The sequence below is a fragment of the Balaenoptera physalus genome (genome assembly GCF_965194825.1).
Source record: "Balaenoptera physalus genome assembly, chromosome: 6".
Classification (NCBI taxonomy): domain Eukaryota; kingdom Metazoa; phylum Chordata; class Mammalia; order Artiodactyla; family Balaenopteridae; genus Balaenoptera; species Balaenoptera physalus.
The window spans coordinates 133,081,533-133,104,585 of NC_138885.1; the positions used below are offsets into that span (position 1 = coordinate 133,081,533).

The 23,053-nt window shown below is 43.8% G+C and overlaps 1 long non-coding RNA gene across 1 annotated transcript; it reads left to right on the top strand.

Moving 5' to 3' along the window:
- The first annotated feature begins 97 nt into the window (after nt 1–97).
- Nucleotides 98–11,716, top strand: LOC309663021. Its single transcript, XR_014265076.1, has 2 exons — nt 98–8,162; nt 9,007–11,716. It is a non-coding gene; the product is annotated as an uncharacterized lncRNA (long non-coding RNA).
- Nucleotides 11,717–23,053: the final 11,337 nt, after the last annotated feature.

Genomic DNA, 23,053 nt, shown 5'->3' on the forward strand with positions numbered 1-23,053 from the left:
GAGCGGGACGATCAGTGCCCGAGAGATGGAGAGGTCTGTTTTTGCACCATATTCAAAACCCAGGTTGGCCAATGTTTATTAGCCTCTGAAACTTTTTTTTTTTTAATTTTATTTATTTATTTATTTATTTATTTATTTATTTATTTATGGCTGTGTTGGGTCTTCGTTTCTGTGCGAGGGCTTTCTCTAGTTGCGGCAAGTGGGGCCACTCTTCATCGTGGTGCGTGGGCCTCTCATTATCGCGGCCTCTCTTGTTGCGGAGCACAGGCTCCAGACGCACAGGCTCAGTAATTGCGGCTCACGGGCCCAGTTGCTCCGCGGCATGTGGGATCTTCCCAGACCAGGGCTCGAACCCGTGTCCCCTGCATTGGCAGGCAGACTCTCAACCACTGCGCCACCAGGGAAGCCCTGAAACTTTTTTTTAAACAAAGGTTTTTGCAGAGGTGTGATACGTAAAACAGATGCAAGTGAAGCTGTTCAGTGACAAAGTGGGAAGGGGGCCAGAACCCACTGCCCACTGGCTCTGAATCTCCTTTCTAGCTCCCAGAGGGACTGAAAGGGGAACTCCTCGTCTGCAGGGCGTGCAGCTTGGAAACTTCCACCACAAAGAGTGAAAGCTGAGAACAGATGATGTTGATGTTAAAAAACACGCAGCAGCCGTGTTTCCACCCACAGAGGCAGTTTTCCCCAGAAGCTGTTTACAGAGGTGGCTGGTTGCCCCTGATAACCTGAGGTTCTCTGCCATGAGGATCTGTTTCAAATGGAAAGAAGGATTTTGTTGAATGACTTCTAGGCCCCAGTGAAAAGCCTGGTTCCCACACTGACAGCAGGGAAGAGGCTTACCCAGGTCCACTCTGGCCCCAGGCACAGCATCCTCCAGGGCAAGTGGGTGAACGTGCATAGGAAGCCAGGAGAGACCACGGGGATGGTTAAAAGTCTCGGAAATGCCTTGCTCAAATGCGTAGCCGGTATCTTGTGAGAAAAATCCCAGCCTCGCCAACCATCGCAGGGAGATGAGTAAGATCACAGACGAGCCTTTCCTTGGGGCTTCTCGAAAATGATCCAGCACCGTCAGATGAGCCAGGGGGGTCTGTGAATGGAGTGAGATTACCCGCAGATCTGTCCGCAGAGGAGAGAGAACTGCATACACGTGTGGAACACTTCCCAACACTGACGTGTCCTAACTCTTGACAGTCATCATAACAGCCCCAGGCTTGGTTAATTTGTGGGCTTCATGGTTTTCTTTCAATACTGTAAGGGTCTCTAATTCTGTACGTTTAAGGTATAAGAAGAGCCATAGTCTACGCTGTCTTTATAATTACCCATGCATACATAATTCATGGCTTGTGTTTTCCCGTCAATTCTAAAGCATCCCGGTATCAAGAATTGACCATGGTTGAATATTTTGCAGATGTGTTTATTTTCTTAGAATCTGCTTAGCCTTCTTTTTTTCTTTTTTACTTTTTATTGGAGTATAGTTGCTTTACAATGTTGTGTTAGTTTCTAGTGTACAGCAAAGTGAATCAGCTATATGTATACATATATCCCCCCTTTTTTAGATTTCCTTCCCATTTAGGTCACCACAGAGCACTGAGTAGAGTTCCCTGTCCTATACAATAGATTCTCATACTGCTTAGCCTTCTTGCATCAAGGCTGCATGTGTTTCTCAATAAGCAGTTTATACTCTGCTGTTGCTTGAAACTGATCCAGCCTCTTTATCAAGTCACCATCCATAGAGGCTGGATCCCCTCTCCCGCCAACAACCCAGTCACCCCCAATTCCTGGGCTCCTGTCCCACTGCCACTGCTGCTGGTGCCAGCTCTTAATGGATGAAGAATGGGATCGGTTGGGTTGAGAAGAGATGGGGGTTGTGAAGAATAAATCATGTTCCACCCAACTTCCTCACTGTAAATTCCAAAAGAATCACTCTGGTTTTGTACACGAGTCTCTTGTGAGTTGGGATAGCGTGTGTCCTTTTATCCTGTCCGCTCACTTCAGGTAAAATAATCTTTTTTAGGGTAACTGAATTGGGGGCCTCTTTGCAGAGGCAAACTCTGCATTTATTTCGTTCTGTCTTTATAGGTGCAGAGGTCTTGTCCCAAAATTTAGGCTCTCAGGGGGTGTGGAAAGCTCCACTTAAGCCTATAGTACCAGGCTGAACTCTCCGCTCCAGGCCAAACATAGAACCCTGAATTTGAGCCACTGACCCGGCTACCAACCTGGTCCCTAACAGGATGGACTTTTATATCCAGTAGGCTAATGTCCCTCCTGAGATGGGCCTCCAGGTAGAAGGAGAAGTGTTGGAAATGGAACCCTACACCCCTAGCTCCTTTCACAGACAAACACATCCAATTCCAATTTAAACAGAAACTGAACTACGAAAAACATTCTACCCCTGAGGTTAGGTACATGCAAACAAGGTGAAGCAAAACAAAGAAAACCTGTTCGCCTTGTGTTAAACACCCAGGGCTATTTACCCCTCTCATCATTAATGCCATCTCTGTGTAAATATTCCCCGGGGAGGCCACTGCTGGTGACTCACAAACCTTCCTCCATTAAGGGAGGAGGGATGTTACAGACTTTCTTCTATCACAGGCTGCCTCTTGATAGTAAGACTGATGCCCAGGAGGTTACCTGTCCCCCACAGGTGAGCCTAGACCTGACAACCCTGCCCCATTTCCCCTCAAAAATACAAACCAATTTCATGAGACATTGACAAAACAAGCAGTGCATCAACAAGTCTGGATGACATTTTTATTGTTGCAATCCAAATTTGCAGGATCTAGTTAACAAAAACCTTACTTCTTTTGTATAAATATTCCAGAAGACTTCTGTTCAACTGGCAGCTCTGTCCCCTGATTGCTGCATAAGATCTTAGATGAATCCGAGAAAACGTGTTGTTGAATGTTAAATTCTCCCAAGATTAGAAACCAGTTTAGTACATGTTTACCTATTCTGAACAATAACTCTCATTGATAGTATAGAAGTGCCAAGTTTGATAACATGCTCATTTACAGAGAAAGAGATAGGGTAGGGGTGGGGCTAGGGGTGGAATTATTGACTCTAAAAGAAGAAAACAGGCGGAAAATTAAGAATTGGTGATGGGATGGACAGCCTAACATTTGTCACTACAATTCTATATAAACCCTCTCCTTGCTAGGGTTCTAACAGTAAAAGATCCATACTCCTCTTTATTTTTCTCTCATCTACCTCCACTGTTTCTGCAAAAGCTCATTACCTTTAAGTTCTCATGTATTCAGCTCAACCTAATTTAGAAGAAAAAGTAACACTAGCTATCATTTATTGAGTATGCAGACAACTTAGCCTCTATGATTTCATTAATTCCTCAAACCAACTCTGCAAGGAGGGATGAGAGGCCTGAGATCGTGGCGGTGGGATGACCCAATCACAGCCCTTGGATAATGGAGCCCAGCATCCATTATGTTACGGCCAGAGGACTCTTGTGGGTACCAAATGGGCTTGGCTGGACTGCTTCAGTTTGGGGTTTTGAGGAAAAGCACAGGGAGTCTTACCTTCTCCTGGATGTCTTCTCTTTGATGAAGCAAATATGGTAGGTTCTACTGAGGTGAGAAGAAAGGAAGACACAGCATTGATTTTACATGAAGTTCAGCGTGAGTTCATTTACTTCCAATGAAGTAAATGTTCTAGGGTAGGAATTACTGAGGACTGAAAAGAAAACTTTCTTTTTCTCCTAGAAGCTGATCAAAGTTCAGGTGATGGATTAGTCAGAATCAATGTCAACAAAACAATGTGATTCAGTGGTGGCACGTGTGGCTGAAAATCAGTTTTGTTCATCTGTAAAATGGGAATATTATCATAAACCTACCTCTCAAACGTGTGGTCAGACTGATGCCTTCAGAACTCCTTGGTGACTTTGGATGGAAGCAATGCCTCGTTCGTCTTTTTGTTTTAACATTCTTGGATTTCACTGTATTCATTAAAGACCCACCAGACCTGGGCATCATGGATGTAATGAGTACGCCTGAAAGGCCTCTCAAGAGAGAACCTCAATGAACTAGAAATACGCGATATCATTAATTTAGACAATTTGGGCAATTGTCTCTAGACAACTTACCCACATTACAGCTTATGTTTAAGTGTATTTTTAAATTAGTTAATTCATTTATGTAACAAACAGGTCTTGTGCACCTACTGTGTGTCGAGCACCATGTTAGGCACTGGGAATGCAGTAGCAAATAAAGTCTACACGGTTCCTGCTTCCATGGGTCTTACAGGCCCTCACGTCTCATCTATGGTACCTGACTCACATCACCTCTGGGATTAAGCCACACTCAGCCACAAGCCCAAAGCTAAAAGGGAAGGCTACTGAATTCCAATTGCACCTGAGGAAAAGCTTACCAGAAACAGAACGCTTTTGGAGGCTGATACCGTGAGTCAGCTTAAAAGATGGGCCATCCATCGTGGAAGGAGGAGGAAGTACCTGACCAGCAGACAGGGTGGGGAGCAGAAGCGCCTTTCAACCATGGTCTCCTGAGTGGGTTACCACGCGTGTTCGCATGAGCGCAGGACCTGTCTCTGCCAACATGCATGAGACGCCGGCTGAAGTGAGCAGCTTGTCTGACACCGTGAGCGAAGTTGTGGGTTCCGGTCAACCACCTCTGTTTAATGAGGGCTGGCAACCACGTGTGTGTTTGCACGTGTGTGCACGCTCATGCGAGTATCTGGGCCCGGCTCACCGGAAGGGTCAGCCCAGGTGTGTGTGTGTGTGTGTATGGGTTTGTATGTAAGCGTGTGGGAGGGTTCTCTGCAGATGCAGAACTCTGTGAGTGGCAGTCAAAAAGGCAATGAAAGATGCACAGCCAGCTTCGTGGGCCTGCCACCTGTGCAGCACACAGGACCCGGGCTCAGTTGTCACCATCTTGAAATTCTTTATAATTTTTTAAATTTATTTTTTAATTTTTGTTTTCTAATTGTTTTAAATTGAGGTGTAATTTACAATGTTGTGTTAGTTTCAGGTGTACAGCAAAGTGATTCAGTCATATACATATAGGTATATGTATGTATATTTCAGATTCTTTTCCATTATAGGTTACTACAAGATATTGAGTGTAGTTCCCTGTGCTATACAGGGTTCCTTGTTGTTTACCTATTTTATATATAGTAGTATGTATCTGTTAATCTCAAACTCCTATCTCTCCCCCAGCCCCAGTATTTTTTAACGAGGGACCCACACTTGCATTTCACACAGGTCCCACTAATTATGTAGCCTGTCCTGGGAGCGGGCATCCAGGTGAGAGTGTAAAGGGTGATGTGGAGGTGTCAGTAGGAGCAAGAGCTGGGTGAGTCCAAGTTGCTGAAGGGAGCCACTGAGCACTGCCAGGCCGGGACGCCCCTCACCTCCTGGGGAAGTACACTGGGACTCACCTCCTGGGGAAGTACACTGCGACTCCTCGTGAAATCAGATGTGAGCCACCAGGACCAGAATAGCCACCCAGGGCTCAGTGCTGAGCGGGGCAGTGGGGAATATGAAACCTTGATTAAACATTTACATTGGCAATTAGGACACCGTGGCTACTGGAGTTTGTCCTAAAACATTCTTGTTACTCAAAACAGAATTTCCTGTTCTTTGTGTTTTAAAATGAGCATGAACCAAGTCATGAAAAGTGGGAAATTCATCTTGACCTGGAAAATGGGCTGAATTCCAGTAAGTCACAATGGAAGAGGTGGTTCAGGATGGATCAAAGGCATAGGAGCCAAGATTTGAAGGCATAATCAAGGACCAGAAAATACACCAACTTGGTTGCCCAGGTGGAAGACAAATGAAAAATATAACATGAGAAAGGTAGGTCGCAACCAGATTGTGGACGTCTTGGCACATAGAGTTGAGGAGCTTGAATTCTTTCCTTAGAACAGCAAGGCACAGGCTGCTACTTACCTGCTCAGAAGCCATCTCCCCCTCTTCCTTAGCAGGAGAACACACATTTTATTTGGGGTAGCACCGCATCTCACCTATACACCCCATTCCCAGCTTCCATGTGACTGAGGTCTGTGGGCCGTGAGCTGGAGTTGGAAGGGGTGGATTGACGGACCCATGAGATGAGTACCCTCCTCCCTTCTGCTTCTCCTCTTTCTGTTGTTTGCATACAAATGTGATGCCTGGATCCTTGCAAGAGATGACCTTGAGAAGAGAAGCCGGGTACCAGGAAGGTGGAACAAAAAAGAGGTGGAAAGTGGCACATGGAAGACTTTTCAAAGGTCTTCTTTGCATAAAGCAGAACCAGTACTCTTAGAGCGCATTGTGGTAAAGGCAATGGGAAGTCCTGGAAGTTTTTGGGCAGAGGCAATTCATGATTCAAGTAATAGGGTTTGCGTTGGGGTTTGAGGGGACTTAGAGGCATGAAGGTCAGGTTGGCAGCGAAGATGAGGAATCGGAATTAAGGTGGGCAGAGTCAGAAAGGAGAAGAAATGTTTCCCAAGACAAGGTGAGAAGATGAACAACTGTATTGATGGGTATTGATGCCATGTTGGCCGAATGTGAAGGCAGGAAGAGAACTTTATTTGAAAGAGAGTTTGGGGGAAGCTAAAATAACTCCACATGTAGTGAGTTTAAGTGTCAGTGGGAGAGCCGGCAGAACTCTCTAGTAGATTGCTAGAGATACAGAGCTAGAGGTTGGGAAAATATTAGGTCCGGGTTTGGGATCACTTATTTAGAGAAGATTTTTGACAATCAGCAGAAAAATGTGCTGACCCCTTTACAAAAGGAACGTCGCCATGTTGAGCCATTTTGCCTCTCGGGTCCAGATCCGCCCTTCTTTGCCCAGCCTTGTGATGCCGGAGCTGGACCCTGTAAACATTTCTCCTTTTCCAGCTGTTGGAATGTTAGGCTTCATCAGAGGATAACACTGAAATGACCCTTGAGGCCATGGTGGCAGGAAGACCTTCCCTTCCGGGTTCCCGTTTGCACCAGTGTCAGCCTGGGGGCCCGGCAGCCTGAGCAGAGGAAGTCTCTCCCTGCGCAGAGCTAACCCTCAGGCCACACTCTCCCCACCAGCGGCCACTTCTGAGCCATGCCAGACTGCCCACACCCTCTGTCCATGTGGGCTGCTTCTAAAGAGCTGCTCTGACCGGTGCCCTCTGGCAAGTTCCTTGCACGTGGCAGGCCGTGTGTCCCCGGGGTAACCATGCCCTCTTCGAGGCGGTCTGATGCTCAGCGGGGCGTTGGGGGTGGGTGTCTCCTGGTCTTTCGCTCGTTTACTGCCCACTCTTCTTCATCCTGGAGGTGGGAGCTGCTCCTTTGCACCTGCTTCTTCGGAAACCCTGCGAGTCCTCTTTTACGCCTGCTAGTAACCTCCTTCTACGATACTAACAAACAGTTCAATACATTACGTTTTCCCTGTTCATTAAATCGTGTGGTTTCTGTCTCCAAGACTGGATTCTTACTGATATCTACGTGGAAGAGAGATCAGCCTTTTTCTAATTGTTTATTTATTGTAGCTACAGTATGTAAGGAGAGGGTAAGAATTTAAAAATTGAAGAACTGTCAAAGGTCAGAGCTACAAAGGTTACTATAGACTGAATTGAATTACAGTGATTTTTCTGCCACTGGCACATCCCCCTTGCAGGAAGGCTGCAGAGGGATTTAAGCATCAACTCAGGTTGGACTGGATGGAGGTGAAGGTCACCCCTAACCAGGAGTCTGTGATTTTACTCCGCATTCTGGATCTTCTCACCCCCTCTAATATTTGGCTCTCAGCGTCCCTGTTAGCCTCTCCAAGGTATGATTATAGTCTGGTGTTATAAAGCCATGGATGCAATACAAGAAAGGTGCCCACACGTGTTGTTGAATTAAAGCGTTTTCCTAGGGATGTTTCAAGTGAGTTAATACTATTACCCAAGTTACTTTCACTTCACAAGCACAGAGATTCGAAATTTCTGAAAATACTCTAACCATCAACAGTTCAAGATTGGGGGAAGCTACGCGGCCATCCTGTGAGATTGCTCTTCAATTGCAAACGAGCCTTCAGTGTCATCCACCCACGTCTGTGCCGGTCCATGTAGCTCATCTGGGGAGCATGGGTTGGAAAGACAAGCAGAATCTGAATAAGATAGTCATGGTCGATCTGGGAAAAAGTCCCTTTAACGTCTGCTAGACCTTGATCGACCCTTCCCGTGACGAAAAGGTAATATCAGCTTATTCTCTTCTGCACACATTAGCTTCACCATGTGAACACGGGACACTGTCATTTTTGAAATTCTATCCAACAGCTGTATAAAAGTCTCCCACTGCCATTTAATTCCTAGTCGCTACTTCTTGATTTTCTAATAATTTGACCTTTAATTTTTACGTAATGTTATTCAGAGAAAAATGATTGCTGTCAGTTTTCTATCACTGTGAACTCTCGCCTTTAGAAATTGACACTGGGAGACTTCCCTGGCAGTTCAGTGGTTAGGACTCCGTGCTCCAACTGCAGGGGGCGCGGGTTCCATCCCTGGTCGGGGAACTAGGATCCTGCATGTTGTGCGGCACAGCCAAAAAAAAAGATTGAAATAAAATTAATATACGCTCCATTTAAAAAAAAAAAGAAATTGAAACTGGTCCTTTTGTCCCATTAATTTTTCCTGGGATTTTACTTTCATGTAATTTTTTCTCTTTCTCTTTGTTTGTAGTCAATGCTTATATACCTTTGTTCTTCATCTGTGTGTGAGTGTGTGTCTGTGTGTGTGTGTGTGGTTCTTTCAATGATTACTTTTTACATTAGGCATTTTAGATATGCCACTTTCATTTTCAGTGGCTCTCTGTTATGAACTGAGTTATGCCCTCTGCCCCCAAATTCCTATGTTAAAGCTCTAATCCTCAATGAGACTGTGTTTGGAAATAGGGTCTTTTTAGGGAGGCAATTAAGGTTAAATGAGGTCACAAGGGTGGGGCCCTAGTCTGGAAGGACTACTGTCCTTATAGGAAGAGGAAGAGATACCAAAAATCTCTCTCTCTCTCTCCATCCTCCCTCCCCCACCCACTCACAGAGAAAAGGCCATGTGAGACACAGCAAGAAGGCAGCTGCCTGCAAGTCAGGAAGAGAGGCTTCGATAGAAGGTGAATCTGCCGGCACCTTAATCTGAGACTTCGAGCCTCCAGAACAGTGGAAAATAAATTTCTGTTGTTTAAGCCACCCAGCCTGTGATACTTTGTTGTGACAGCTCAAGCTGACCAGTACAGCCTTTTAAAATATATAGGAATGGATTTTGCTTTTTGATCAATTTAAGAATTTTTTAAAGGGCTGTCAAACACATTTACGTTCAATTTCTTTTGCTGTTATCGTTTAATCGTTTCTTTTAAAATATTTCCCTTGTCTCTTGCCTTTCCTGTGTGCCCTAAGTCTCATTTCTTTCATCCTTGCAGCTCTATAGAGCATATTTTATGTTAATTGAGACAATGAAGATACAGACTTTAACCCGCTGGAATAGAGGTGATTGTGGAACTTATGCGAATATTTGATTGCCTGAGAAAGAGAGTGAAGCAAAAGAAAAAAACAGAGGACATGGGGCAATCTTTGGGGAATGTGTACATTAGGCAGAGGGATGGAGCTGTAACAGAGGTGCTGGAGAGCCCAGATAATGTGAAACCACAGGTGCAAAGGAGAGAGAGAGCTTCCAGAAGGCAAGTCTGGTTACAGGCTCCAAGGCTTCGGGGGGTCAACCAAGGTTTAATTAAGAAAAGATCCTTGAGATCTTGAGAAGTCACCTTTAGCTCAGAGGTAGAAGCAAAGGCCCAAGGCTCAGTGAGTGCTGAAAAATGATTGTAAGTAAACTCCACTATTCTTACAAGACCTTGAACAGGAAATGAGAGGAGAGAAAAAGGCTTACAGCTTCAGGGGACAGCTGATATAGGGCCACGGAAGAGACCAGGGCATGTGTATTAATATTGGAGACAAGACAGATAAGGCAAAGTGGAGAAGGTATCCTTCATGGAGCGTAGTCTGCAAAGACATATGTTAATAGCTTTGGGGTACCGCTGAAGAATGAGCACCATTCTCCCTTCATTCCTAACTTGAAAATAAGCATTAAGCATGCAATTCATAACAGGCCAGATTCCATTAAGCTTCCCCTGCTGATGTAAAGGGCTCAGAGCAGGGTCTGCCAGAGGAATCTTGGGGAAAATCACTTTTCAGCACAGGAAGGAATGGGGGTCATCAGCAAGTCAGTGGCTGCCATATCTAAATCCAGTGAATGTCCTGGAAGAGGCTAAGGATGAACTAATGTAGCATTTGGGGGTGAGATCCTTCATGTTTCTCCCTCATCTGTGTCTCACTCGGTGAGATTTTTAACTTAACCAATTTTAAAGGCTAAGCTCGGAAGTTGAGTGACCTGTCCAAGGAGGCAGAGTCGTCAGATGATGGGAACAATGCTCCAATCCTGACTCCTTGGCTCTGAGTTCAATGCTCTTTTCACAACATGACACTCCTTTCCAGCACTCATCTCCTCAACAGCCAAGTTCCATAAAGGGGATAGAACAAGAGGGTCTACAGGACAGACCATAAAAGTGACGTAACTGTAGGAGCTCCGCACTCTTTGGCACACCATCTCTCACGTTGAGTGATTCACCCAAATTCACCACCTTTATTCCTGGAGAGAGTGTTCTTGCCAGAATCCTGCCTCCTTTCCTACAACTAGGGGCCTCTGTAGGACAACCTATAAAAATCCTAATGTCCCATCACCCCTTTCCTGGAGGTTAAAGGCAGCCCTCTTCCCCTCCAGGGCTCTTCCACCATCACAGGGGCCTCTCAAGTCCAAGGGAGAAAGAAGGGGGATGGGGTGTAAGAATGACCTCAAATACTATGAGTCACAACTCATGTGGGTTTGTTTTAGCCAGTAGCTTTTAAAATAGTCACCAGAATTGCATCATTCTAAGATTTTTTTAAACATAAGATTACACCAAATTCAAATGTCTTTAAATTCAAGTAGAAAACATATATACATAATTTAGAATCCCACAAGGCTCAGAGGTCTGTAGAGCTTGATTTAAAATGTATTTAAAAACTAAAAAGAAATACAAAACACAGGCAAGTAATCATCTTGAGTGGGAGCTGCTGACATCTGACATTCGAATGAGAAAAAAGTAATGTGGGTGTGTATCTTAACTCCTGCTACAAAGGCTACGTGAGCTATGAGACCAGCTTCTTCATAAGTTTGTAGCTCATGATCCAGTGGCTCTGAAAATGTCCTCTTTTGGCTCAATGAGTGGGTATGTATGTCTGCAGCAATAGATTTCTTATGCAAATACAATCTCCAGTTCTAAATTATCTCAGTTAACTGGGATGTTTACTGGATGAGATTTCCTTAGCGTTATACATTTGTCCACTCCAGAAATATTTAGAATTAAGCAACTTCAGTTATTAGGGTCTTAACTGTCTTCTTTAGAGACAGGAATCTTTTAACTCTAGAAAGATTTAGAATTAAATATAAAAAGGCTTAAGAAAGACAAAACCAAATCTGTACATGATGGTTAACTTAATACGCTTGTATCATTTAAAAGAATGCAGTTAATTAGTGTGATCACCTTCTTTCGCTCTTTTACATTACATGATTGATGAGTTAGTTTAGACCCTTCATTTTATTTTTATTTATTTTTTTTTTCACACACACACACTGTATTTTATTTTTACAAGAGATAAATAGACTGACACCAAGCATTGTACATGGATGACCACAACAAAAGCAACAATGATTGCAATTACCAAACATGAAACACACTCATACTATGTCATAATATTGACATTCAGTCCAGTAATCCTCCACTGTAACAGCTCCTTTACTTTGCAGTGAAAATTGATTTGTATATTCTTTGCCTCTGAGTCCTTGTGGGATTTTTTTTTTTTTTAATTCAGACAGAAAGTCACAAAAATTATACTCATCCTCATCAGTTCACTCAGTCCCATGTAATTAATTGTTTTTTTTTCATCTTGATCTTTTGTTAGCACTTTTATGAGTTCATCAGTTTTTCATCAGAGTTCTGAAAATGCTTATTCATTCAGTTCAGCAGTACAGTCAGTTAGTTACCAGAAACCTGTACTTGTCAGAGTCTTTTCCATGAATTTCTTGAAGATGAAACCCTTTTATAGGAACATATTTGCAAAATCATCAGAGTACACCCAGAACTGTCTGTAAATGACAAAAGACTTAAAAATGACCACGGTAACAGATTTGATGAAAGTTCATAATAATGCAGTTGACAAGAAAATTAGTTATTTCTGAGATATACATTTTAAAGTAATAACTAGGATTATTACTTATAACATTATACCAGAACATATAAGATTTTTAGAAATTTCATGTAATGTCTGAAACATTTATATTAACATATTTCCATACATATTTCCATACAAATACAAATATAAGATTTTTAGAAATTTCATGTAATGTCTGAAACATTTATGTTAATATAAATGTTTCAGACATTACATGAAATTCCTAAAAATCTTATATTTGTATTTGTATGGAAATATGTATAGACCCTTCATTTTAATTTGAAATCTTAACAAACGTATCTACAAATTTAGAACATTTGAGAGAACTTTAGGTTTTATACATGTAAATTTAAACAAATTATTTATCTTAGGGAAGATTTTTGTTATTACATTGCTTTCAAAGATACAGTAATAAGACATAACTGATTTCTCAACAGAAAGAGTGGGAACTGAAAGGCAATGGAATGGCATCTTGAAAACACTGAAAGAAAACAACTGGTAATGTAGAATTATGTACAAGCAAAACTATTCTTCAAAAGCAAAGGCAGGGGCTTCCCTCGTGTCGCAGTGGTTAAGAATCCGCCCGCCAATGCAGGGGACATGGGTTCGAGCCCTGGTCTGGGAAGATCCCACATGCCACGGAGCAACTAAGCCCGTGCACCACAACTACTGAGCCTGTGCTCTAGAACCGCGAGCCACAACTACTGAGCCCATGGGCCACAATTACTGAAGTCCACGCACCTAGAGCCCGTGCTCCGCAGCAAGAGAAGCCACCGCAGTGAGAAGCCCGTGCACTGCAACGAAGAGTAGCCCCTGCTCGCCGCAATTAGAGAAAGCCCGCACGCAGCAACGAAGACCCAATGCAGCCAAAAATAAAACATAAATAAATAAATAAAGTTTAATCACTAAGTCTATAAAAAAAATTTAAAAAAAAGCAAAGGCAAAATAAAAGCAAAGTCAGAGAAACAAATACTGAGAGAATTTATCTCCAACTGATATAAACTAAAAGAAATATTACAAGGAGTTCTTTAGGCAGAAGGCAAATGATTCCAGGCAGAAGCACAGTAAAACAAGAAGGAATGATGAGCATTGCACTGGGTGAATATGTGGGTAAATGTGAAAATATCGCTTAGTGTATCAAACAAATGGTAATGTATCGTGGGATTTAAAATATAAAATCAAAATGCTTAGTAACAATATCACAAAAGGCAGATAGGGTAAACGGATTGAAAGTGTTGTAAGGTCTTTGCATTATGCTGGAAAGGATAAAAATGCTGATACGTATTAGATCTTAATAAGTGAAGGATGTATATGATAATCTCTACGTTAACCACTGAAAGAATAATAAAGGAAGGTACATCAAAAATGCTAATAGAAAAGAATGAGGGAATAATCGTTGATTATTCCAAAGGAGACATAAAGGGAAAGACAGAACAAAGTACAATTTCCCACTATATATGCTTTTCAACAGATTTTATATTTCTACTAACTTTGCCCTCCTTTTTCTATTGTAATAATGATCCTACCTGTGACTTGATCTCTGTGAACACCATCTATCTTTCTACATTTTTTCTCATTTAATATTTATAAAAACCTTGGAAGTTAGGTACTATTATGTATATTTTACTAGTAAGGAGACAAGTGAGTTCAAGTAACTTGCCCAAGAAATAAAAACCAGTAAGAATTTTTATCTTAAATCATAACCTCACACTAATCTGTCCCCACAGAAACTCAGGGGAACTGGACAGCATACAGGCCAATGGTGGTTCGGTAGACCAAGCCCTTTGGGGCTGTTCTGACTTGTGATCCATTTTGCACCAGGCATTTAAATTCAACAGACACTTACTCAATTTATTAAAGGAGTACCATGCTAGATTCTAGAAATATCCAAACTACTCAACCTCGTTGGCCACTCTAGATGAAAGCAGAAGAATGAGGTTGTTAGGTTTTTTTTTTAACTATTAAACTTTTTATTTTGAGATAACTATAGCTTCATATGCACTTGTAAGAAATGATACAGAGAGATCCTGTGTACTTTTTACCCAGTTTGCCCCAATGGTACCATCTTGCAAGACCATAATACAATATCACAAAGAGTATATTGACATTGATACAGCCAAGATGCACATCTCCATCACCAGATCCTCATGTTGCCCTGGTATAGCCACACCCACTTCCCTCCTTCCCACTCCTCAGCCCCTGGCAACCATGAATCTGTTCTCCATTCTATAATTTTGTCACTTCAAGAATGTTATATAGTGGAGTCATATGGTGTGTAAGCTTGAGATAGGCTTTTTTACTCAACATGATTCCCTAGAGGTCCATCCAGATTGTTACATGTATCAATAGTTTCTTCTTTTTTTATTGCTTAGTATATTCCATGGCATGGACGTACCATAGTTTGTTCAGCCATTCCCATATTAAAGAACATCTGGGTTTTTTCCAGTTTGGGGCTATTACAAATCAAGCTGCTATGAACAATTGTCTACAGATTTTTGTGTGTATGTTTTCATTTCTCTTGGATAAATGCCCAAGAGTGCAACTGATAGTTTATAGTTGCATGTTTAGCTTTTTAAGAAACCCCTGAGCTGCTTTCTAGAGCAGATGTACCATTTGGCACTCCCACCGACAATGTGTGAGTGATCCAGTTTCCCCTCATCCACTTGGTATTGTCACCATTTTTACGTCAGATAACTCGAATGAAACTGTCATTTCGATTTTGACATCTATTGATTATTTTCATTCGATTTGAAATCTTCCTGGTTCTTGATGAGTGATTTCCATTGAAACCTGGATGTGTAGGGTAGTATGTTTTGGGCCATTGTGTCTTATTTAAACCTGTTTTTTCTGGCTTCCTCCGACATTGCACCAGTAGGGAAGCAGGGGTGCCACCTTGCCATTGATACCTGAGTGGGGAGGGCTCCTTGTTATTGTTGGGGGTGGGGGAATTCTAGCACTTGCAGGTCTCCCTTGATGCCTCCCTGGCTGGGACACAGTAATGCCTTGTTATGGCTTCACTGACACCAAGGGGAGGGTGGCCTCATTACCACTGGACGGTAGAGAAAACCCTGATTCTCCCAGTAGGGAGAGGGGTGGGCTCCTCATTACTTCTGGGTGGGAAGGAAAGTCCAGCTTCTTACTCAGCCTTCTCTGAAACCACCCTGAGGGAGTGTTGGAGCCTTTTCTGTCTTGATAGGCTGCCCTTTCCTGGTCCTTTGGCCAGAGAAAATAGGCTTTTGTTGGGGATTTTGTTTGTCTGTGCCTTTCCAAATTACTGGCTCTTCAGCCCCAAATCTGGGCTATATGAGGCAAAAAGGAAACCTGGGAAATTGGTTCTGGTCTGCCTTCTCTCCACCTTTCAGAATCTCCTTTATGTGTATTTTATATATAATGTCCAGGGTTTTTAGTTGTATTTGGTAAGAAGAATAGTATACCTACTCCAGCTCCACAGAAGTGGAAGTTGGGCAAGAACTAAGTTTTTAAGGGTTCTGACCACCAATTCTGACGTGAGGTGAGGGTAGGGTTTCCAACCACCAACAAGCAATGCTCCCACACCAACTGGCTATCCTCACTCCAATCCCATTCTGACACTGTCTACCTGGAGAAAGTGTCGGATCTCACAGGTTAGGGGATCAGTCCTACAAGACTGCCAGTCACAAACCCAGGTTGTCACCTGTGCTCCTGACCAACGGTTATAAATTGGAGGTTTTAACAACCCCCCCCCTTGTGTTGGATATAATTTGCTAGAGCGGCTCACAGAACTCAGAGAAATACTTTACTTACTAGATTACTGGTTTATTATAAAAGGAAGATATGCACAGGGCAAGGTCTGGGGAAAGGACACAGAGCTCCCATACCCTCTCCCAGAGCTCCACTCTCCCCACCTCTCCACCTGTTCATGCACCTGGAAGCTCGCTGAACCCTGTCCTTTTGGGTTTTTATAGAGGCTTCATTACATAGGCATGATTGATTAAATCATTAGCCATTGGTGATTGAACTCAATCTTCAGCCCCTCTCCTCTCCCCGTAGGTCAGCTTTACCTGGTAACCAGTCCCCAATCCTAGGTGTTTTCCAAAAGTCACCTCATTAATGTAACAGAAGACACCTTTATAGCTCTCGTCACTTAGAAAATTACAAAGGTTTAGGAGCTCTGTGCCAGGAACAGGGACAAAGACCAAATATATATTTCTTATTATAAATCCCAATATCAGTTTTAAAAGTTCATTTTAACCCTGAAAGCATCCATGGAACCTCTGATTGATGGGAGCATTTAGCCCTAGCAAAGAAGAGGGAGGAAATGCTTATGTTGTCCTTCTCGGGGTCATTCTTGACATTGACTGTTCGGTGTTCAGTCCCCTCATTCCTCAGCAGCCTCTAGAGCAACACGAAAAATGCCAACCAGAATGAATTGCTTGGATGTCTGGAAATTAGCATTTCCAATTCAACTCCAACTTCTCCTAATGCGTCTCAAGCTGTCTTTATGGCAGGTTTAAGCCCGATTTGTCACACTATCTATCAAGTCAGAGAAGCTAGCTGTGATACTCTTGTCCTAAAAGAGGGAAAGGATGTGGTCCTAGAATGGACATCAGCAGCCTTCAATCAAGGTCCACACTACCACTAAGTAGCCATGTGACCTGGGCCCTCCATGTGACTTGATTCCCTCAGTTTTGAATACATATCCCCATATCCTCCTACAGACCTTGGATTTCGTTGCATAGGATAGAGGAGCCCCAGGCATATATGTGATATAACAACCAAAAACATGACAAAGGGTTTGAAGCCAATCTTGAGCTGAGTTACATTTATATGCTAGTTTCCACAGGGTCAATCCATTTTCAGTGGGTTCAGTGGACAGTGTTTATATTTACAGGAACAAGGGGTTATGCAAGTCCTGTGCTCAGGAGAAACTAGTAGGTCACATCCCTTTGCACTTCTTAGCAGTAACAATTGGCGATGTCTCTTTTCAGAGAGGGTGGTCCAACACCCCTCCCCATTCTCTTGGTAAGAGAAGCCCTGTTATGGGGAACCCATGCCTTATGGATTATGAGATGAGCCCATTCTTCTGCATTGTAGAAGCCACATGACCCAGGCCTGACCAATCAGAGTAGCCCATTTTCCTTGCTGCAGTGACTGGTGAAGAAAGGGCATGTGACCGCAGCTGGGCCAATCACAGTCTTTTCTAAGTCCTGATGTCCTAAAAGAGAGATTGACAGCCCGGGGCTGCCAATGCCTACCCCTCCTGCCCTGCCGAGAGAGACCCCTAAGGGTGGGTCCACACAGAAGAGAAGGTGGCTGAGAGTGGGACTGAGGGCGATGCTATGGTTGGGGGAGTTCCCATGAGGAATTTCCTTACATTCCTTCGAATTCCAAGATTTATTTTCCATGGGGAACTTGGGAGGAGTGGTTTGTTAATAGTGAGCTCGCTAGAAACAGCCAAGAGAAGTCTTCATATTCTCCCAGCTCTTCCTGGGTGTGAATGAATCCATTTCCAAGTTCAAGAACAACAATCAAGAACAAACCTGTCCTCTCAGGCAAAGGCTTAACTGTGTGGCCAAAGCATTGATTCTCTGAAAGCAGTTCATCTCCTGTTTCTGAAAGACCATAGAACCTGTGGCTCTTTCTAGATATCACCTTGCTCCAGGCCCAGACCTTCAGGCCAGGAAGCACCACCTTGACTTGAAGAGAGAAGAGCTTACAGAACCCGTGTGTACCTTGGAGGAAACCCCAACTCCAATCGCATCCAAATTCTAGCAGACTAACTGCTTGAATTCCATACTCCCAAGAACCCAGGGCTCTGTCCATTTTATAAGGCAAGTCCTTTTAAGAAACGTGAGACAAAGACAGTTTTATAAAGAGTAATTTTCATGAGAGAGAGAAAGATACTATAATTTCAGATCCTGGAGGCGGACTGGTTACTCTCATTAACTCCCTGGTCATACCAGAAATATAAGCAAAACTGTTAGTGAAATCAATCTAAATCAGTCCTTGCACCGGGAGAGAGACACTTGGATGTGTATTGTGCATGAGATCTCCGAATTTATCTTCTGTAGAACAAGTTGATTGTACCACATAGGGATGGCAAAGGAGTTTCAATTCTTGCATCAACTCTGGACAGCTGGTGGGGCTGCTTGGTGAACAAAGAGTAGGGAGGTGCATGTGGCCTTAGTAGGACAGGGCCTGCTCAGTGATGACTCCGTGGAGATGAGCAATGCAGAATATGCAGTGATGCACCCGAGGGCTAGGTTACCTTACACGTCTCCTCAAGCCCAATTGGCTCTTAGGACTCTCTCTAATTCTACAGATGAAGTGTTGATGCTACATGAGTCCCATGTTCCCTCCAATAGCACAAAATCCCCTGTTTCATTAACAGGCAGACCACAGACTTCTCCTTCCTGAGAATCGTTTGTCATTGGAGCCCAAGCTGAAAGCTATGCATGATTTGCTTGCAAATGACTCAAGGATCACCATTTTACTCTATCTCAGGCAGGCTTGCTCTCGGGGTCTTGGCTCTGGAGAAGTAATGGAAACTCATGGGAGGTTTCAGGTGCTATTTTTCCAACCCCTATTTTTCAACCGACGGACGCCAGGAACGAGGTGGGATCCAAGCAGAGCTTTCACCCACTGAGCAGAGCCTAACAAGGGCCAAATGCAAACCCTCTTTAAACTATGTTGGAAGCCCCCTTCGTCCTGAGCCCAGGATGGAGGGTCGTACACCTCTCCCTTCAACTGTCAGCAGCGGGGCCTTCCTGGCCCAGCAAGGTTGCAAGTGAAGACCCTGCACGCAAGGGAGCAGAGCTGGATCTCCCTGGGCAGGACCTTGCCGTTTGCTCACTGGTGAGGAGAAACACAATACAGGCTCCCCCAGGCCTGTCAGGATGGGAACTGGGAGACAAAAGCTGGTCTGCCTTTCTGACACACCCCAGAGTAAAATGAACCAATCAGGCATATCCAGTCTGAGGGATGGGGCAGGACTAAAGATTTCACTCCAGATCTTCTCAGAGCCAGGAGCTGGGGGGAAGTTCTTGTTTTGGGGACAGGAGGAAGAACACAGGAGAGAAAGCAAAGTGTTTCCCCTACATGAATCAACAGTGGCTTAAAGTGATGAGCCCAGGATCCCTTGTGCTCTGACAGTCGGGAGCCGCTTGTGCTGTGTGACGCGTGAGGCGGGGAAGCCAGGGTTAGTCCCCTGCCTGCTGAACCCTGACACGAAGCAGAGTCCTGACCCCATCTCACCCCCAGCCATGAAGTTCCCTTACAGGAGCCTCTGGGAATGTGAATGGTGGGGCCCGACCTCTCTTCTCCACAGCAGGAAGAGGAAGTAGGCCAGGTACCAGAGGGTCTGAGGTGGTGTCCTGTGCAGGCAAGATTCTAGATGGTTCTACTGTTTTAAATTTATTTATTTTTATTATTTATTTTTGGCTGTGTTGGGTCTTCATTGCTGCGCGCGGGCTTTCTCTAGTTTCCGCGAGTGGGGGCTACTCTTTGTTGCTGTGCGTGGGTTTCTCGTTGCGGTTGCGGAGCACGGGCTCTAGGTGTGCGGGCTTCAGTAGTTGCAGCACACGGGCTCAGTAGTTGTGGCTCGCAGGCTTCAGTCGTTGCGGCACACGGGCTCAGTAGTTGTGGCTCACGGGATCTAGAGTGCAGGCTCAGTAGTTGTGGCGCACGGAGTTAGTTGCTCCGCGGCACGTGGGATCTTCCCGGACCAGTGCTCGAACCCGTGTCCCCTGCATTGGCAGGCGGATTCTTAACCACTGCACCACCAGGGAAGTCCAGGTACCAGAGGGTCTGAGGCAGTGTCCTGTGCAGGTAAGATTCCAGATGGTTCTCCTGTGGTAACACCCCTGTTATGCACCATTACGAAGGCCATTAAAATCATATTCCTGATACACAGGAAAAGTCTTCCAAACTCAGAAATAAGGCACAAAAGATGACCTCATTACCTTTCAGTATCAGGCTGAATGATTCTCTAATGAGCTTGTCTGAAGGTCGACTCTCAGGGAACATACCAGTTTGATTAACAGCTTGTTATGGAGAGGTTACCTGAGGAAAACTGATGAGGTATAATGACTGATCCATTAAACAAGATGACCCTGAAGGGTAGAGTTTAATTGACCTGTAGGAATAGTAACCGGTTTTGTGTCTAAAACACCAAAGCACTTTTTCAGCATCCCTCCCCCCACTGACTAGATGTCTCCTGTCCACACAGACTCTTTGTTAAAAAACTCTCTGTTTTTTTCCATCTGTGAGTTCAAAACAACTCTCCTGTGGGATTGCTATCTATGTGTATTAGAATTATGATTTTAACTACTTAAGAATTCTCCTTAATCAAGGATCTGTAATAATTTCTAAAAATGCTTAAAATATAATAATAATTTACAAATCTCTCCGTAGGACTAAACGCAATCTCTTTTTTGTTGAGACATATTTATCCATCTCTGTATCCAATTCTTTATGCATCTGTCCATAGTCTGCCCATTCATGACTACCTATTACAGAACACAGCATCTGATGTCAAACTGCTGGGCTCAGTAAGGTGCTCCAGAGTCCAGTCTGGGTTCTGCTCCTTACTAATCCCATGGCTTTGGGTAAGACATCTATGTGAAAAGGTGTGTTTCCTCATCTGAAAATGGGAGTATCTGGGGGCTGCGGAGGAAGGTAAAAGAGAACATACGTATAAAGCGTTTGGAGTAGAGCCTGGTTCCTATCCTTAATCAGTATGAATTTTCATTACTATCTATAAATCCAGAGATAAATACGTAGTAAAAATGGGGAGGAAGTTTGACAAAAAATAAACAAGGGTTATCTTGGGGCTGGTGGTGTCAGCTCTTGACCAGGACTTGGAAATCACCTTCCTGTCCTTACAACAAGAAAATGCTGGACAAACGGAAAAGGAATGAGTGACCTTGGACCCATCCGAGGACTGAGGTTGCAAGGCAGACTGCCACCCTAGATATGGAGAAAAAAGGAGCATCCCGGGGCTGAAGGTGAGCTCAGCGTCTCTGGGCCAGAAGCTGCTGGAACAGTAAACTGATAGGACACTTAAGTGGGAATTTTGATGACTTGCTGGAGGCTGCGTATGTGCTACCAGGAGAGAGAGAAACTTCTGGAGGCTGCGGGTTTGGGGGCTCTCACACTTTTGTGGGTTTTAGCTGCGGAACTCTACCGGTTCTCACAGTGAAGATCTGAGAAAGATCTCCTCTTGGCTCTGGAAGGGAGAAGGGAAGAGTAATCATTGTGAAATATGCTCCAGACATTTCTTAATAAAGGCATCCTCCCCAAGGAAAAAGACTTTGCCAGAGCTTCTGAAACATTATCGCAACTGTGGGAAATGAATTCCTCCCACTCAAGTCCCCATTAGCTTTCTTGTCTCACATCCAAGGTGGGAAGAAAACATAGACAACACGGGTCAGGGATTCACAGGAATAGATTGAGAATGTCCCAGCCAGGGAAAGGAGTCAGGGGCGGGGGGAAAGCCACACCACTAGAGTGATAAGTGCAAGGGTCCACTAAGACACAGGCCCATTGGGAGATTGGGGTTCAATCCTAAAATTATAGAACGCTCCTCCTCCCCACACCAATAGGTCCCAAGCATAATAACAGTGGATGACAGAGGAAAGAGCTGAAGACACAAGCTCTCTGAGGAGGATGCTTAGGGAAGACCAAGGTCAAGAGGGGAGACAGAGGGAGAGAAAGAAATGAAAAACAGAAAACAGTTACAAATATGGCACATGTTAATCCAACTATATGAATAATCACTTTATTTTTTTTCACAATTTTTGTAACTGATTTTATAAATTTTTGTGCTTCTATCCCATTTCTGACAGTTGCAATATCTTTTTCCTCTAGGAAATTTCCTCTGTCCCCTCTCATAGTGACTTTCCCTCTCCTTTTTGCGATATAGGTATATTTGATGAAGAAAAAACAAAATACATATGTTTGCTGACCTGGTAAAAACAAAAGCCATGATCCCCAACCACTTAAGCCAGGGGTCTAAAGTCAATCAGTGCTGCATGCAGATTCTATAGGGAAATGAATCAGCCGATCCAGGAGAATAGCAGAGGCAAAAGTCTTGCCAAAGACGCCGTATGGTGGCACCCGGGGAAGTGATATATATACACCTATGCCAAGATGGGTAACACGCACTTTCTCATCATTTATTCATCAATCATCACTTTAAACGTGAATGGCCTAACTAGATCAATTAAAAGATGGATTGTTAGAATGGATTAAAAAAAAAAACAAACCAAGACCTAGCTATATGCTGTCTACAAGAAACCCACTTTAAATACAAAAACTAGGGCTAAAAGTAACAGGTGGAGAAAGATAGCCTATGCTATCACTAATCAGAAGAAAGCTGGACTTGCTCTGTTCATTTCAGATAAATTTCCTGACTTCAGGGCCAGAAAATTATCAGGGATAGAGTAGGGCATTTCATACTGAAAAGGAGTGAATTCTTAAGAAGGCATAAGCCTAAGAACGAACTATGCACCTAACAGCAGAGCATCAGAGTACGTGAGGACCTTCTCCGGTTGATGTGCTTTGAGTCATTTTATTTTATTTCCAGAAACTCTCCAGCAAATCTGCATTAGTTAAAAAAAGCAAACCTCACTACTTCTGCACGTTGCTTGCTGCCCCTCCCGTGATGGAAAGTGCAGGACGGCTGGAATAGCTGTGGCGACAGCAGCCCAGGAGGTCAGACGTCCATTTGAAGATATTTCAAGAGCTAGACTTTGCACTTGCAAGTTCACCTTGTCTGGGAGGAGAAAGCAGGAGCTCATCCTGAACAGATGGCCTCGCCCGAGGTGCTCCCCACCGCAGAAATCTTG